Source organism: Phytophthora cinnamomi (assembly GCF_018691715.1).
Source record: "Phytophthora cinnamomi strain GKB4 chromosome Unknown Contig74, whole genome shotgun sequence".
Classification (NCBI taxonomy): domain Eukaryota; phylum Oomycota; class Peronosporomycetes; order Peronosporales; family Peronosporaceae; genus Phytophthora; species Phytophthora cinnamomi.
The window spans coordinates 87,219-97,362 of NW_027151007.1; positions in this window are offsets into that span (position 1 = coordinate 87,219).

A 10,144-nucleotide genomic window follows, 5' to 3' on the forward strand; every position below is an offset into this window, starting at 1 on the left:
GTAACATCGGAGACACTCAGATCAGCCGATTAATTTCATTGGTTAGGTCAGAGACCTCTTGTCGTAGATCTTTACCCTTTGCAATGGCAAGATGAGCTGGTATGCCCGTCTCTTTCAGCGCGCAGACTGAAGAAGCACCGATTGCACAACCGTAGAGCCCTCGCTGTAGATTTAGCAAAGGATTCGACGAAAAAAAACATCGCTGCAAAACATTATCAGGAATTGAGGGTAGCACGCAAAACCGTCATGCGTGAATTACCGAGGCCAAAAAAAATACGGAAACGTCGACCGTATGCCCTGTGGATAATTCTCAAAAGCCACTCACCACCTTTTCCTGGTATCATGTAAGTCATTTGGGCTGTTACCACTGGAGGAAAATGCGGTGGCAGCACCCCCCAAATTGCTCAGAATTAAATGGCAGCCCTGCAATCATTCTACATCAAAGCTGGATCTTCGTCTCTTCGCCGGAAACGAATGTACCGGTCTTTGAATTTTCCCGAAAATTTTGGCCCTCCATTCTTAGGCAATAACACGGAGACGGGCGTGGCCGTTGACTTGTCCTAGGGCATAGGAACTGCTGCCCTTTGCGTAGACTGTGCGCCCCAATATCACCAGGACTGCAACTTAGCACTGAAATCTCGTCTTCACCCAAAAGAACCAATTACACGGCGTAGCATCTGTCCAAACCGATTTCTACTATCGTCAAATGAGAAACAATTGCTGCTTTACCACTCCGCTGCCGCCCGGGCAGCAAAATAGATGCACCGCTAGAGCTGTGAATAGGACAACGAAGGTTCGTATGGATTTCGTGTACGTGCTTTCCGTATTTCTCAGCACCAGTCTGTCACCTTTTATGACCTTGGTGCCCTCAACATCAGAGGAGATACAGCTCATCGACCCATTCAATGTGCTGTAGCATATCGGTGCTAATTGAGTCCGGAACGACTCATTAGGGTCTACATCAAGACGAAATAACCCCACCCAAACAGAACTGTATACCATGCTTGTCCCTCTCTTCACTGCGTTATTGTCATCAACATATCAAAACCACTGGTTTTCAGATGACTTTTCCCTCACTTCTATCTCTCTCATATCAGCCCAATGCTCTTCAAGCTGTTGATCACTTTTCGTATCCACTGCCACCTCGCCTCAATTCAGCATCCGCTGGTTGCCCAATTCAATCAACTTACTTCGTGGTAGACGTCAACCAGCGCGAATTACCAGTAGCCCCAGACACAAGACACGGATAGCGAGGGGTTGGAGCGTTTCTTGCGTCCTTTATGCTGGCACGGTCACGTACGTGCGGGCTGCAGATGTGTCCAAAGAACGCCAAGATGACGTTTTTCGGCAGGACGCGAAGCTCGCTTTGCACGCCGTCAATACAGTCTGGGTGGTGACGTTGAAGCCACTCCTTCATAGCGCGTTGATCTTCGAGCGGTATGTGCGCTTCGTGCTGCTGCTCGTTCGTTTGGACTGGAGCGACGCAGCTATTGCGGCAGAATCGCTTGATCATCTCGGCTTCTCTTCTTCCTCGGGGCATACGAAGTGGCTCCCCAACATCAAATCAAAGGTCGCCGTTGATCTATGATAGACGGTTATCACACTTGACGAATCTACGCATCAAGTCTCACATCATACCTGTGCCAGTGCGACAAGCATATAAACAGGCTTCAGCTACTCTACCTAATCCATGATAACCTACTATCACACGCCGCCGCCCGTTGCAGCAAAAGCAGTGTATCATCAATGGCTGCAGATGTTGTGGTTGAGAAGATGTGTATCGTTTTCGGCAAATGGCGATGGTGAAGAAACTACTGATTAAAAAAACTGCCCGGATTATCCACAATGATTACAGGCTATTAGAGAAGCTGATATCTGCGCTCTGCCAGAGCGGGCTTGGCCATGTCCTTGAGGATCGCGTGATATTTGTCCATCGTGGTGGTAAGCGGGGATATTTTCCGCCGTCGCCCTCAAGCCAAGATAATAGAAGGGCGAATATACGAGGGACTACGTCGTCCTTGAAACCTTAAGGTAGTTTAGGTGACTGAGGTTTTAATGCGGCAATGCAGTGCTGAAGTTCAGTCCATTTTGCGAGCTTCTGAAGGATGGCGCGCCAGTGCGCAATAATAACAGGCAAGGTGATCGAACAGGTCATCGTCTTACTGCAGGCTCACAAAGTGTAAACCAACCCAGTACCGTAATCAACAAATACCAGGGGTTAGTGGAACGTCGCACCGGACATGGAATGATTGCGGTTCCCTTTACATGAATGGTGACCGCCTGCACGACTGGAATAATTTGGGGGGGGGGGGGGCTTTGGTCTACGTTCATAACTCGGCGCAACACTCCCGACAGAGAAGTTGAGCCCGAATGAGCTGATGATGGTAGAAAACTGCAATAACCCGAACGAGGTCCTGCGACGACCGAAGTGACGGAGGCAGGCGGGTTGGAGCGAGTACTCACCAGAGGTTATTAAAGTCGATGCGAGTTACCAACGATCAGCCGAGCGCATCGCGCTACACGATCATGTACCAAAGGTGCTATGAGTGATTTCACCACCACCGCCAGTAGTCGTTAATGCGGCGGCCAGCCGGTGCTAATTGCAGCACGTTATGGTTGACGCTAAGTTGGTGGAGCAGGAGTCAGTCTTGCTGCTCACCGAGAGAAGTATGGTTGCCTAAACACAGATAAATATCGTGCCTACTGTACCATTTGACGTTGGAATATCAAAGTTTAGAGTCACCTGTACTGCGCGCGTGTCCTTTCAGTACAGGAATAAAGGGTCCATTAATTTACTCCCCTGGGTAGGGCTTTCAGTGACGAGCCCTAACCCCAACAACAGCCTCCCCGGCTCGTCATCATCAGGAACTATCCGGAGGATCGGAGCCGTAGCACCCTGCTCTGGCAAATCGTAGCGTAGTGGTTTGTGCGGTCTGGACTGCAAGTCCACACCGCGGGTTCGATTCTCGCAAAGAACACAGTTTTCATTGAGCAGTGCAATTGTGGTTGACTACAAGGGCCGGTAGCCCTCTGCAACCGGCTGCCGCGCTGTTTGGTGTGAGCATTAATTTGTGTTCTGGCGACGCTTGCACCGGTGTCATGGCTTGCACTGATATCAAGGGGTTATGCTTCATAGTGCATCACATTATTATTAGTAGCCTTTATTGTTGCCTTCCATGCATGCTGTATATATTTGGCGGCTGTGTGCCAGAAACCTCGTGAGGGGAAAACCTATAGGACATCGTGAGTAAACCTTTGTAGGAGAAACTCACGTATACTCGTGACTCAATATGCACTTGAAGTGCTACGATTAACTGAGTTAGTGTCCGTAGCTCGTCTTAAGTGTTGCTAATTGTCGCCGTTCCTATGAATGCATACCTTAAATTGCGACGCAAATTTCTTCGAAACTGATGCTTGTCTAGTGCTTTCGTGAAGATATCGGCTACCACCGACCTGGTATTGCAATAAACGACGTTGAATCTGTGTCGCTCTACCTTTTCTTGAGTTCGGGAAATGATAACGGATGTCACGGTGCCTGATCGTCCGGAAGTCCGGCTGGTAGAAGTGATCTTAATGCAGCTTGATTGTCCCTCCATATAATAATAAACTGCCGATTTAGGCAGTAGAAACCCTAAGCGCTTTGAGAGGGTGGTGTAGTTTCAAGAAATACACTTTGCATGCAAATGACATAATGCGATATACTCTGCCTGTAGTCGTGAGAGCACGTAAAAGCTTTCGACAGCCATGACACGAATTCTTCGATCATTGGGCATATATCCGCCAACTGATCTTCTAGTGTCAGGCAATTGGTACAGTCTGAGTCCGTAAGCGTCGATGATCAGCTAGGATTGCCGCGTCAATAGCGATGCTGATCCACCTAGCAGCATACCTTGGTTTGTTAAAGCCTACAGGTATTTTAGACCTCTTATCACTCAGTTTTTCTCCCAGTGTCTCCATTCCAGGATTTGATAAGAATTATTGACTTCGCGCAAGGAATGCCAGATTCAAGGAGCTAACCATGAGGCATGATACTCAAACCACCCTCTCTCGGTATAAATATCTTTCATTGCCTCCCTCTCTTCTTGAGTGGAGGGTCTCCATGGCTTTATGAGCTTAATGTTGCGGTCTGATGGCGTCGCAGTTGTATGTGGACGAGTGTTTGAACCTGTCGAGGACATTTGTTGCATACTTCTGCGTTGATGAATGAGAATGGTTTTGTTCTCATGGCTCGCCTGACGACCAGCCGAGGATGTACTTCCCACCTCCCTCAAATCTGTCATTGAAAATCGCTTCAGCCTAATTTAATACTTTGACATACGAGGTTAACCGTGGAGCTATAATAGCAAGTCAAATCACGTAGATCAAAATGTAGGCAGACCCGTCCGTCAAATGTCGCCATAAAGACACACAAAGGATCCTTAATCAGCTTCTGTTCAGAGACTCTCCTAGGAAAGTAGACAATGTCTGATACCAAAATACGAGGCGTGCTTTATTTAAGACCATAGAGGCTTTAATAGTTTGCACACCAAGTGTTCTTGACCAGGGGCAGCGAACCTCCCACAGGAGCCATGTATATTTCCCTCAGATAGGTGCTTCATTGAGAAAGGCAGCGGAATATCCGGCCCGATGGATCTCATAATCAAGATGCGCAGCTATGATAAGGAGAAGGCGAAGCACTTCCATTCGTATGACAGGAGAAAATATCTCTGGTCGTAGTCAATACCGTACTGTTGTGCAAAAAACTTCGATAACAAGAGCATGGGCCTGACCCATTCATCTCTGCCAGTGCCAGTATACTTGACAACAGCACCCAGCGCGGTTTTGGAGAGAACTCCGCCGGCCTTCATGGTGGACAAGGACCCATTGCCCGGTTTCGTAAGGGACTGGTAGGTATTCGATCTTTCGGCTGCTGCCCGCCATTCGCGGCGAAGATGCCATTGCCGTTTTATATGTTTTGGGTTCCGGCACGTAGCGGATAGCAAGTAGGCTGAGAACTGGAGTGAATACGTGCTGTTATTTCCTCGAATCTTCTCTCTCAGAATTTAGCTCAGTCAGATTTATTTCATCCCTCGTACCGAGAGGTGGGCGTTTAGTTGAGCGGATGTGGAGGAGTAGAAGGCGGGTTCCGATATAAAGAAATAGCTTCTATTGTGCCACGTTCAAGGGCATTTCAGTGGGGATGGAAGCGGTGGCTCGGCGTCGCTGCGATATCAGGATGAAAGTGGGATAGTCTCGTCACTTGGTCCGACTCCAGGCAAGTTCCGTCTCCTCTGGCTGGTGCGGTATCGGGTCTGTAGCCAGATGGGCTGGATCTGTCAATGCGGCAAGTTGTAGCGGCAGTGGTGGTGGTTCGGAGGTATCCCTAACGGTTCCAATCGTTGAAAACTGGTTTCATTAAAGACCACGTCGCGACTGTAGACGATCGCATATCGTACGTCCATAAGACGATAGCCTTTCTTATGTTCGGGAATAACGGTGATAAATACATAGCTTAGCTCGTGCATCGAGCTTGTCCCTGTAGATGCTTCATTCACGTGAGCGTATGCTGCATTGCACTGAATACTTCTTCAGATACCCACGCTGGGTTTACGGCTGTACCCAGAGTTCAAGGAGTGCGTCGATATGCGTTCCCTGCCAGGGTGTCATATATTTAGTAGTGTAGTGACGTGAGTAGCACATTCCGCCCAAAGCATCTTAGGTGGTTGACATCAGTGGAGAGCACGGATGCGTTCTGAGGATTCCATTCTGAATTTTCGTCGCGTTGCACACAGCGTTTGTTGCCGGAGCTTATGTATGCGTGAATTATGCATGCATGTTCCATACCGCAAAGATAACTCACCAAGTTTCTCATTCATGCGTTATCGGTTCGAAACCTGAATATCGCATCTTCTGAGGGCCTGACGCATAGTAAGATGAATGATTGAGCGGAAGATATTACGCGCTTACCGGATCGCCCCCGAGCAGGAGTATGGCTTACTCGTGCTTTCGATAGGTATAGGAGCGATTAGACGAGTGGGTCATCAATAAAGACAACGAAGTACCGGCAGCCCCTAATACTAGGGAACAGGGCAGCGGTCACAATGTCCAGAATAAGCTTTAATGATTAGAGGCATGATAGCATCAGTCACATGCTATATTGAGGATGAAGGCTGCATTTTGCGGTGTGACTTCATATAGGAATTGCACAGCAGAACAAAAGAAATTGTCTCGGGGAACTAGGCTGTGATATTCGAAAGGTCCCTTATAAGCGCTCCTGGTCCCAAGCGCGCCCGTAAGACACGAAGTAGGATGACTACTCAGGCGTTTGTTGCAAGAGCTATAGCAGGTGGGCTTCCTGCATGGCACGGACTTCGCTTTTGATCGGCGAGGGCCGACCGAACTGATGCCAGCTTGGCACTGGTGGCGGACTTCTTTAGTTTTCGGCATTGAACGCTGATCCATGCACGCTGCGCATAGGCGCGCTGGAATGATGAAGCGAAGTCTCTTCACTGCTGCAGACGATAAAGGTTGAACTTGTTGAGGTGCTAGGAGTACGTCAGCCGCAGCGTGAGCTGGCGTGTATTTGCCCCTTTAGTCGGCTGACTTCGGACACGACACGCCGAGTTCCTTCTTGGGAATCTCGGATTTTCGCGACGGTGATGAAACTCGGAGGCCGGGATTCTTCGAGATGGAACATTCCGGCATGCTTAAGTGACGTGACTCGTGCACCTGAATCGATGGTCCGGTTGGAGTCGAAGCTAGCGCTGAAGCCCGAGCGGGTGAGGCTGATGGCAGGTGGTGCCGGCATTGATTGCAATGTAGCAACTCGCAAGTATCGGCATCATCACGGCGGAGTTTGGCTGTTCTTCACTTTCTTCAGCATCGAGACAGTTTGTTTCTTGTCGTTGGGACATTTATGCTTGCCACGAACGCCGTTGTTCCGACCTCAGCGCTCTTTCTGCGCATGATCCACGGCCACGACCCGATGCTCTGTTGCCGTTCGTTCATAAATGCGGACCGCGAGATTTCCGCCGCGAAACTCGAAATTCTGTAGAAGGTGCCCCGCAACGTTGCATGGCATCGAGAGATCCTTCTTCCTTACGGTCAGAATAACCCATGTACGAAGGCGTATCAGCGCTTATGGCGAATGCGATACCCCGTATGGGTAAACCGTACCATCGATGTCGGTGCCTCAATAGGTCACGTCAACCTGGTCTTGCTTCAGGTCTCCGAAGTAGCGGTTTGCGCCTCAGTCTTGCGGACTTATTCTCGATGCTCCATCTTGAGTTCATCGTACAGGATGAATACTTCGATTTCCTTTCCAGATCAGATCGGTCCTTCCACGACGCTGGTGCATGGAGTGGAACTAAGGCATATGGCCCCGGTGAATACCATCCGCTCAGACCGATTCAGTCGCCTTGGCCACGCGGCTCTCATCGCGTCTTCAGAACTGCAACTCGTTTCACACTCACTCGTAAAACCAACTTCGAAGGTTCCACTGAGAGAAGTTATGGTCCCAGGAACGCGGCTCCCGTACATTTGCAGACCTGCGTTGAAAATGGCGTAAAGCAGGTGAAGGTTCTTAAACCAAGACGGATGTGCGTGTCGCGTCCATAGTCTCTTCAATCAGGAAAGCCGGTTTGTTGGCTCGCAGCACGCGCGCGCCGAGGAGACAAGTGCTGTCTCTTTCCCGGCTCGGCGCTTCGTTTCCGCTCGCGAAACGATCGATATCGGTGAAAGGGCTGGGCTTGATCGACTTGTCTCTAAGTTACCAGTCGTGGTAACGCTAATCTCCACTCCGGAACTTATCATAGTCGACGGCCGAGGAGCGTCGTATATCGGGGTCGAGCCAGGAGTAGAAGCCTTGAGGAGGTCTTCGACGATCGGACATAGTGGCGTATCTGACGAACCATCTTATCTTCTCCGTCCATCTGCTCACTCCTCGTAGTCACTACTTCGGTGACGTAAGGAGGAGGTGCTTGCCATCAGCGATGCCGTCACCGAGTCTTCACACGTCGAAATTCTTCCGACCCGGTAGAGTCGGGAGTCGTACACTGGAGACTGGCTGGACCCATGACCTGCTTAATGTAGCAGGCTTTAGCTTTGCTTGAGAAGGACTTGTAGAAAGACGTATAGGAAGGGAGGTAGTAGATTAAGCTATGGTTAGCAGGAGCAATCTTCGCGCTTTCACTCGAAGATTCAAGTGGTTCCTAAAACACAGGATAAAATATCATGCCTTACCAACCATTTTGATTGAGATATCAAAGCTTTAGAGTCACGTATTGCGTTTCGCGTATCCTTCGGTAATGGAATAAAGAGGTCCACAGCGTCTTCGGTAGAGATTGTTAAGCGGCCTAACCTCAACAGGCCTTCAAGGTTTGTTTATATCGAGTGGTTTAGAGGCCTCTACGATCGGATGGAACATGGCGAGTTATGACAACGCTGTATGCTTGGGAACGAGGAGGATACGGACGCAGAGAAAGCTGAGCGCTTTCATTCGCACGTGTCATTTTTTGAGTTCTATTACATCCTACTACAGATGGCGCGGTAATGGCGTCACCGAAAGATTCAATGCCCAGCGAGAGTGCGAACATGGGGGTGGGATTATCTGCCAAAACCAGTAAGACAGTTAATCATCAACCGATAACAGAGCGTGCAAGACAACTGTCAACGAAGGAGGACATGTAATAGATGTAGCGATGATACTCGCCTGGTGATCTCGTGGGGAAGACGGCATGATTGGCGGAGCGGGACGACGGAACCGGACGCAAGACGTTGCAAGTGGCGAAGGAACAGCGTCTGGGTGAGTGACGACGAGAGCGCAGGATCGAATATCACGAATAGCGAAGGCAGCAACTGGTGGAGCGGCGGCAACCTCCGTTCAGACCAGGAGCGGAACGACGCACGCATATTGCACAGACGGGAGGTAGCTTAAGACCCATTCATGGTGCACCCAATGTAGGTACGCAGGCTGCAAGGCGGACCGTCAGTTTCGAGATTCTTGCGCGACGAAGCACTAAGATAGCGTCCGTGCAGAATTCGCGCTAAGCGAACCGGCGTAGCCTAGCCATCCGGTACCATGTTAAATACGACCACTGGACGCGTACGTCCGGTGGCGGGAGAGTCTGGAAGGAGAACCAGTAGGTTCCTACGGCTCAGCTCACGAGTTCGGTGATGCAGGCGGCCAACGAGGTCAAAATAGACTTTTTATAGTGTTTTGACGGACGCCCACTCGTTTATGCGTGTTATAGCCGTCCGCAAGCTAAATTAACGTAAACGCATTACTATATGATCAAAGAAAACCCTGTGTTGCAAAGCATTTTAATCTGCTAGTTCGACAGAACTTGTCGTTTGGGAGCTGTTTTTTCGTCATCAAGTAACATTGATGTCAAGCATTCTCTCCCAGGGATGACATCGAGACAATGCGTGTAACACCACCGTCTATGCCATGGTGGGCGGTTAAAGTCAACACGCCTTAGTCGTCCAGATGTCTAGACACTTTGTTCATTCAACAACTCGTGGCCATGAAGGACGTCTGTTCTCGATCGCTGGAGGTGCCCTTCATGATGCCGCCACGCCACCGGTACCGCCTGCTGACTATATATGGTGCTAATGACCGGTTTCTTCGTTCGCTCATCGACATATCCTGGAACACCTACGTCGAGAGTAATTTCGAGGTGAGAGCGGGACCGAAGATACAGGATTTATGGCTGTCAGGAATGAATGACTGGTCCTCATAACCTGTCCAAGTCTCGGTTCAGTGTAATGTTGGTTGAAGGCGCTATATTTGGAAAGCGGTCCGGAGACAGACGGACAGACTGGATAACTAAGACCGTCTGCGTGACGCGAGACAAAACATCGGATCGTAGCATGTGACCGTAGGCTTCGCAGATTTGTGAATCAAGTGGCATCGAAGATGGTGTCTGTCCCACTTACCGATTATTGCAATAGACCATTATCCGCCGGTGCGTCCTGCCTTTGCGTATGGAAGGATTACAGGCGTCGAAGCGTTAGGAGCGTAAGAGAGTAGAAATGGTGATGAGTCTCTGCAAAGGCGAATAATTGATATTGAAGGTGCTTACCGCTACGGGAGATGCACTGGATAGCGAGAGGGTATAATCTTGTTCTTATTCTATTACCATGCGAACCAACTGCTCACTTATCG